Raw genomic sequence first — 7,719 nt, 5'->3', positions numbered from 1 at the left:
GTCCTTTCCTTTTTTTGATGATAACAAAACTCTTCCTTTAGAATAAAAAGGTTTCAACCACTTCTACATAAAGGGAATGTACACCCTACCTGAAGATGAAATGATGCGAAGAATATATTTTCCTAAATGGTTGAGGCCATATCCTTTTGCAGTACTGATATAACTGAAGAAAATATACATATAAGGACATTATATTATTAGCAGAAGAGCTGGATAGAAATTTCATTTACTGCCTAAGATCAAAAGCTCTTACAACAGTCTGTCAGGGATAATTTCACTTTTGTGGAAACTCAGTAAATGCTTCTATCTATTTGAAGGCATGCAACTAGATAAGAAATTACAAGTTCAATTTATTTGTTTGGCCTCCTTTTTAAGTGTTGTCTTGTCTTTGATAAGATACTTGTGTAACAACTTAGATCAGCAAATTAAGCTCCTTCAACTTTGAACTATCCCACCGTAGATCGAGTTATTAGGATTTACAAGCACGCCTTTTACAGAAGTGGAGTTCTCTCTGGAAATTTATATGGTCACTTCTTGAGTTGCTATTGGTTGTTCCGCTCCTACTGTTTTACTTACAAGAAAAATATATGTTCATTTTTCTTCTTAACATCTAAATAACAAGCGCTTGTTGTTACATCATCATCATCCCATAATTTGATCTAAAGTCATTGTTAGCTGGGAAAGCATGGTAAAGAATGATTATAAAGACTTATGGGACCTCTATTAATCAAGTATTTCCCACCAACACCATCCAGTGTAGGTCCTCCCCACGTCTCGATAAGTCTAGGATCTGATGTTTTGAAAAGCCTAGATTGTCTTTCCTAATCCCCTGGCACTAAAGTAATCATGGTGATTAGGCACAATTTACGCGACTAATTATCGAATTAGTTTCCATGAGAAACCCCTTTGTTTATTCCTCTCCAATCACAGGATATATTGTCCTATTTGAGTTCAATGATTAAGAAAAGCTTGTTTCTTTTCGACTATAATAATACTCCATCTTGGACTATACAAAATACAATACCTTGTCATTTTTCTGCCTTCCTCTGATTTCATTCCTTGTGATAATCAAATAATCTGTCTTACAAATGATCAAATGATTCGATGCAACTACATTTAGGGACCACACGGTTCTGATCTAGACATCAATAGTATTGGATACCGCATAATGTAATGTATACATATTTCTGTTGAAATCAAACCTTGTTTGGGACGACGATTTGTCTTATACTTCTAGCTTCAGAAAACTTTCTTATTTTTTTTAAGTAATGCGGCAAACAGCCCAACTTTCCATTTTCATAACCTAAAAAGCCGAACACACTGTTAGAGTAAAATTTAGACAGTGGGCCATTTTAATAGTTGAAAGGACTGTATTAGGTTAATTCGTTCTGACTTCCCAATCTCTTTTTGAAATATATATGTTTTTCACTAAACTTCATGGAAATAAAATCTAATTTGGTCATTATATGTCCTAATTGAACTGTTGGAGACGTTGGAACCAACGCTTGGTAAAAAGAGACTTCTGGATTGAGAAACAATTTTTAATGTTTTTAGATTAAAGATTTTGTTTTTGTTATTTCCTTCCTTATTTGTATTCATTTTATATGATTTTCAAAATATCTTAAAAATAAAACTGTCGGCCAAGGCAGGTTGATTTTCATTATTGTATATGATGTTATGACTCGTCATTCCATGGTTTCCCCCAATCTTCCAACTCACAATGATATCTCTATTCCTTTCTTTTTCTTTTTTCTTTTTTTTTGAAAAGAAGACTTCTTTACATAGTCTGTGCAATTATAATAACCAGTTGTGATGTAACTATAATATATTAGCTTTCACTATTTAATTATAACACTAAATATTAGGCTATAGAGTCATTTTCAAGACAACGAGTGTCCAAATAGAGACAGCATCCTATGCCTACACAGAGTCGTTGAAATTATGATTTCTCAATTACTTTCTCTTTCCATATATTAGCATTTAGCCCACCCACTTTAAAAAGACTAAAAAAAAAATAGAAGTCCAGAAAATGATAAATTGGAACCAACGAGGTTTGATTTCGTCATGAGTGATAGTACTGTTGATTCTCTGTACCAAACTTTAAACCTCTTCATTTTCTTTATCTATTTTCCCTGTTGTTTAATGGTGATAGCTGTCCTTTCACTTCATAATAAGACTCTATTTATTTTTCATTTTTAGGTTGTCTAAGTAATTTAAAATATCCAAATAAAATATTTATTTTGCATTATGGAAATTTGTTTCTAATACAAGAGCTCGATACTAATTAATGTTTAGGTTGGATAGGTTGAGTTATTCAATCTAAACAATCCAAGTAAACATAATATAATTAATACAAGATTTTTTTTATTTTGTCACCAATAACTCATATTACAAAGTAAATAGGGCCTAACAGCATTATAGTTTCTGGATAACAAAGAGCATTGTTGTTGTACACATAATTTATATTCATTTTGTATGTTATCTATTTACTAAAAACAATTATTTGTGAGTTGTGACCCACAAAGTACAGACATTGTTCTGAAAGTTGAGTTTAGCCTACTGTAATTCCCCTCTCTGGTCTGGCTATCCAAATTAGCAGTTATGCTGTCTGGGTTTAAGTCTTAACTAATCCTCCTCTTTATAGATGGATGTATGTGACCTAATTAGATAACCGCATCTGAGTAATCATGAGACTAGTCACTAGTGCAGGTAGAACCCAACCAAGTTTTAAGTGGTCTAAGTGAAAGGAATCCCAACTTTTGTTATATACTCTCTCTCTCTCTTGATTTCGCTTTAATTCTCCATTATCCATCAATTTTGGAATTTCAACATATTCTCGGTTCCTGCTACCTCAAGCTACAAGAAATATAATCACTACAAGTCTATCTTGTTGAAAAAAAAGTTGTTTTACCAATCAAGGACTTTTTGAAAAAAAGTAGTTAAAATTTTTGACTTTAAATCTACATAAATTTCTTTTGGGAGAAGCTTTTTTATGGCAATCGGTAAGTTAAATGTCGACCAATATTGGCCACCATGTGTGTGGAGATAAAAAGTTGGTGGTGGGCATGATTGAATGAGTGCTTCTTGTGGCCATCATTTCCCCATCCCTCTCTCTTCACTCTTTTTAATACTCTACTTCTCTTCTAGGATAAGCAACTGATAAAAGAAACAAGGCTTGAATTTTGTTTAGAAGGAAAAGGAATTTAATTCTCTCTCTCTCTCTCTCTCTCTCTCTCTCTCTCTCTCTCTCTCTCTCTCTCTCTCTCTCGTGTGTGCTTTTATATATATAATGTCCGAAAATTCTAATTCAGATAGAATTGATTATTTAAATCAATTATATAACAAATACAATATACATATTATATAATTAGTTATAATTAATTATATAATAAGTGTATTTATTTATATGTATTGACGTCTATCACCAAAACTTCCTAACTTTGAGCATGTCGACTTACAACACAAGTACACATTAGATGCACAAACTAGTCGCACACATACATTAAGGACCACTTACATCCTACACAATATTACAGTTAACTTTTTATTGCATTGAATACACCAACAGGCCTTGAATGTAATGTCAAAATCCCTCGTGCGAGTGATTGCCAGACACTGAAATCAATTCAAGACATCTTAAGCCAGTGTATATGTGAGACTCTGAACAAGTGTCATGCCATCCCCACACCCCCATCACTTTCTATCAACAAAAATTTTCCCAAATTTTGGTATACTATCCCATCAACTGTTAATGTTAGGGCCTAACAGTTCGTATGATTGTAGATTCAAGTTTTATAAATATAAATATATTTTTATTCTTTAAATATATCGAATAATACAATAAAATTTTAATAGAATATTGTGGCTACACACGTTGTACGGACCCGACACTTGAATGATCCATCAAACTCTCCTTGTCTAGAAGTAGCTAGCTAGAGACAGCTCTTCCACACCGGTACTTCCAATAAATTCCCATTATGTTCATTTGTTGTTTTTTTTTTTTTAACGAGTAGCAAATATCGTGTCAAATTTTACTCCTATATTTTAGTAGTAGTTGTTTTGAGTTTTTTTAGTAGTTCTTTCTAAACACATTAATATATCATATATTAATAAAGAGCTATTAATTATCAGTCAACAAATAATAAAGATTATCAGCAATCTAATAATTATCCATTATAGAAATAGATACATAAATCTATAGACTCAGTGGGGTCTGAACAATGTCAAGATTTTGATATCTTACTTTTGTTATTCGACTTATGAAGTGTCCGTCTATCTATAATTGAGTAGGTTAAATTTGTATGAATTGAAAATGTAATTTCTTATAATGTATCACATTTTTTTTAAAGATAAATTCCATAAAAAAATATGTTTTTGACAAAATCTGAATTAGATTAATGTATAATGATTACCATTATTATTAAATTATATATAAAATCCAAAAATGTAGGAAAATTGGAAAGTAAGAAAATGGAGGTGGGGGTGGGGGACTACTGACTGGGCGTTTGTCTTATAAGCCGAGCTTTCAATTACTTGGACAAAATATCACTGTGTTGGTGTTGGAGTTGGAGGAGCAGTGGCCCCAACACTCAAACAGGCACCAGCTACCCACCAAGCTCCCACCACTAAAAAGAAAAGAAATGATCATTTTGTTGCTATTGATAATTGTTCGATTATGGTGTTTGACCCAACGTTACAAGTGCAACGATTGTGAATCGAACTCTTATTTTTCAAAAAAAAATTTGTTAGGGATTAAAATTATAATTTTATAATATTTTATAGGTGTCCTAGTATAAATAATTGATAGGTGACATTTTATTATAATTTATCGAGAAGAATTCTAGTAGAAATGAATGTTGGGTAATTATAGATATTTGAGAATTTTTCGAACCACGTAAATCTTATGTTTTGCCGTTACTATCTTTTACTAGTAAAATAACTATAATAATATCATTTTAAAATTGGAATTCTAATATTAATCATGTATATTTTGAAAGTTTAATTATATTTAAATTGAATGTCCGGGATAAATAGATAATGAATGAAGTAATAAAATAAAATAAAAGTATTTAATTGCATTGTATTCAGGATCAGGCGGGTTCAAGTTCATCACCTGCAAAGCCTGGCACCTCGTTGGAAAATCCAAAAAGCTCAAAAAATTGTACTCTTATTTTTAGAGTAAAATTTTTGTTTTCTTCTTTAATGATGGCTTTCACGAGGCCATGCATTTATTTGCACTCTGCACCATTTGCTCCCTTACTCTTTTTTTCTCTTTTGCTTGTCATCGCAACATGGAAATTTTTATGAATAATTACATCCACATCTGATTTGTGATTTATTTATATAAATTACTCTTAGTTTTTGAAAAATTACACATAATATTACATAAATTATTCTTAATTTTTTTAGATGTCATGGGTAATTTTGTAATTAAGCAAAAAATAGGAATTATTTGTGTAAATAAACTCAAAATCAGGTGGTGCGAATATACTATACTGATAATTTATAAAACATTTTTTAATACTTTTTTGTACTAAATGCTAGATTATTTGTACTCTGCAACTTGTGATTTTGATGAATTATATACCATATATTTATATAAAAAAAATTAGATTTGCTAGTGCTTCTAAGAAATTATTCAATAAATCTAAAATAATCAGGTCAAATAATGAGATAATTGCTTTGATTTCGTGCCCTTATAATATTTTCCACCCTCTTATAAAAAGTATGGTGTACTTATAAGAAAAAGATCAAATGCTATTGTTTTGATATAGTATTCAACTTTTCTATCACAAAGGCAAATTAACAAAAAGAAGTTAATTACCACCAAAAATAAAATATTAGATGCAGAATTTAAAGCAAATAGCAAAATCATAAGGGAGGGACAAAGGCTTAATGATTGGTTATGTAGCTCCATCTTCTTTTTTTCTCAGGGAGGCAAATGAAATTGAATTCAAATTTAAGTTCAAATTAATCATAATAATGACAATCATTACAACACATACAAATTGAATTCTATTATTAAACTTGGATAAAAAAAAATTATCCCTGTACATCCACTTCAATCTAAACAAAGATGTTTAGAAATTTTACAACGATGATCTCTATCGAATAAGGTGGTTGGTCGCTCGATTGTAAAGTGGGGTTCAAATCCTCAACTTGAGTCTCTTTGGAAACAAGCATACAAAAGCACAAGTCAGTCCATTAGATAACCCCAAATGAAAACACTCTAATGCTCAAATCAGTTAATAATCATGAAATTTAATAAAAATAAAATATTTTTTTATAAATTTGACATTAACTTATCAAATAATAGCAGCGACGAGGGTATTTAAAGCTTTTCCTCATAGTACATTATACACATGGAGCTCCATGATATTACCATGTATCTTCTAATCTACGATTATGCTTTCGAGTCAGTAACTTGAATAGATTTAATCCCATTAAAAACACGTCGGTCCTCTATTTCCCGGTGTAATAAACTCTTGTTGGGAGTATACATGTCTTTTACAATTTTTCCTACATCACTACTATTAAGTTTTCTTTTGGGATAATTACTACATCTTTAACTTATGGTCTATTTAGAAATCACCCATACTTTTTAAGAAATTACAAATACACTGATCAAAAACATCAACACTATTTACATCAACTACCCATACTTTTTCAGAAAAGTACACATACAACCCCACGAAATACGTCAACATCATTACACAAACTACCCCTTCTTTTTTTGCTACTAGAGTAGTTTTTATAACTGCGCAAAAAAAATATGTATAATTTATATAAATAAACCATAGATTAGGAGTGAAATGTTAAAAATTCAAATTCCAAAATTACCCTTCCAGTTATCCTAACTTATATACATTATAGTATGGTCCTACAAATGACATGTTTATGTATTAGAGGGAAGAAGACAAAGAGTAGAACACACAGTATCATTTTCTGCTGCGCTTTTTCCTCTATTTCAGTGAGTCTGCTTCCAATTCCTTCAGATGTTACAATCTTATTACCCTCCAAAATTGCAATCTTAAAAGGAAAAACAAGAAAGCATTCAACAGCAATGTGTTTTGCTTTGTCTATCAGAGGCATTGGGCTGTGTACATTTATGGGGTCTACAAATTAATATTTATAGTATGATTGATGGTATCAACACAAGTGAAAATATATGAGAATTTCAATACCAATTTACAAGGATTTGTACAAATAAATATATAGTAAGATGAATAATGAAATTTTTTCATTATTATGAGTGTTCCTTAGGAATGAATGAGACTATTCAAAAAAATAAAAAATAAAAAATAAAAAAGATCCTTTTTCAACTAGACTTTGATTTAGAAAAATAATTTGAGATGTCATTTTCTTAACTAATATTTGATGGAGTATATTTTATGAAGGTCGTATCAAAACATCTCCAGAGGATAATTATCATTTTCAAACACGTTTTTCAGATTAGTTTTGTTAATTTAAGGTCTGTACAATCTCATCCTAGTTTATTCTAAACGGACTAATCGTGATCATCCGATTATTTATATATTTTTAGTTTACATGAAATCATACAATTGAAAAATTATAAACAGTTGTCCTCCATGCAACAGGTACAACTTTTGCAACCACTAGCATTTTTACGACCTTTACTCATCTTTTCTTTACAATTTACTTGGCTTAAGTATCAAAGAACTATATTAAATAGTAATTTATTTTGTAAGCTTCGCAGCT

Source organism: Sesamum indicum, linkage group LG1, assembly GCF_026168435.1.
Source record: "Sesamum indicum cultivar Baizhima isolate 11 linkage group LG1, ASM2616843v1, whole genome shotgun sequence".
In the NCBI taxonomy this organism is placed as follows: domain Eukaryota; kingdom Viridiplantae; phylum Streptophyta; class Magnoliopsida; order Lamiales; family Pedaliaceae; genus Sesamum; species Sesamum indicum.
The sequence above is the reverse complement of the archived record's forward strand: the minus strand, read 5'-3'. Positions refer to the sequence as shown.